This window comes from Penaeus monodon, chromosome 42, assembly GCF_015228065.2.
Source record: "Penaeus monodon isolate SGIC_2016 chromosome 42, NSTDA_Pmon_1, whole genome shotgun sequence".
NCBI lineage: Eukaryota > Metazoa > Arthropoda > Malacostraca > Decapoda > Penaeidae > Penaeus > Penaeus monodon.
Window position 1 is genome coordinate 9,528,321 of NC_051427.1, and position 1,004 is coordinate 9,529,324.

The 1,004-nt window shown below is 33.0% G+C and overlaps 1 protein-coding gene across 1 annotated transcript in view; it reads left to right on the forward strand.

The window, feature by feature from the left end:
• The first annotated feature begins 963 nt into the window (after window positions 1-963).
• LOC119599124 overlaps window positions 964-1,004 on the forward strand; it is a 13,973-nt gene continuing 13,932 nt past the window's right edge. Inside the window, exon 1 of the mRNA XM_037948879.1 lies at window positions 964-1,004. This exon is cut by the window's right edge and continues 160 nt beyond it. The gene's annotated coding sequence lies outside the window, so the exon portion shown is untranslated.

The following is a 1,004-nucleotide window of genomic DNA, read 5'->3' on the forward strand; positions in this document are numbered from 1 at the left end:
CTGCAAATTAACTTTAAAATAATTGAATGATAACCGTGGCAGTGGAATATACTAATGATGAATGATAGATATAGAGACTAATGGCAATTTCAAATTTTATTCTTTTGAAAAGCGTATATAAATTAACAGAATTATAGACGTTGTCCTTCTTTTGTACATGAAATGATTATCAAAGAAAGCATATTTTTAAAAAATAAGATACTAATTCTAAAAGAACTCCAGCCATATCTCTGGCTTATGCTTTTCTTTTATATTATAGAAATGACGATCCGGATATGATAAAGAAATACTAATTATTTGCTGCCGAAATCAAGACAGGATTGTGCGGCAGATAAGATTTTTAAAAATTTCTAATGCAAAGTTATTTGGACACGTTTTAGATTTTATTTATTTTATTTTTAACATGAAAACCAAAAATAAGACATCCTTCACTGAGTACAAGTTAATGCAAGGTGTCTGATAATGCTAGAGTCATGCATTCCTCAAAAGATCCTGTGGCAGAAGTCATCGTTTTTTATTTTCTTTTTGGGAAAAGAGTACGTTTTATACGCTTGTGAAAGTGATAAAAAAATAAAATGGATGACCCGTAAGAGAAATATTTTATGCTGATTCTCAGGTGAATGTGTCATTTAAACTTCTGTCACTGCCATCTCTATTTGTTTGCATTTACACAGACGCGCGAAAAAAAAAAAAAAAAAGCGTATACAAATATGTGTATGTGCACACACACACAAACACACACACACACACATATACATATATATATATATATATATATATATATATATATATATATATATATATATATATATATATATATATGTTTGTGTGTGTGTGTGTTTCATAAATATACACAGACACATGTACGCGTGCGTGCGTGCGTGCGTATTTGCGTCCGCGTGCATGCTTATAGAACACCCCGTCTGCCAGGATTTCCTTCCGCCACTCCAACGCGAGCCACGGAACGGACAACGCGTGAATTTTCCCGCGCTTGCCACACGCGC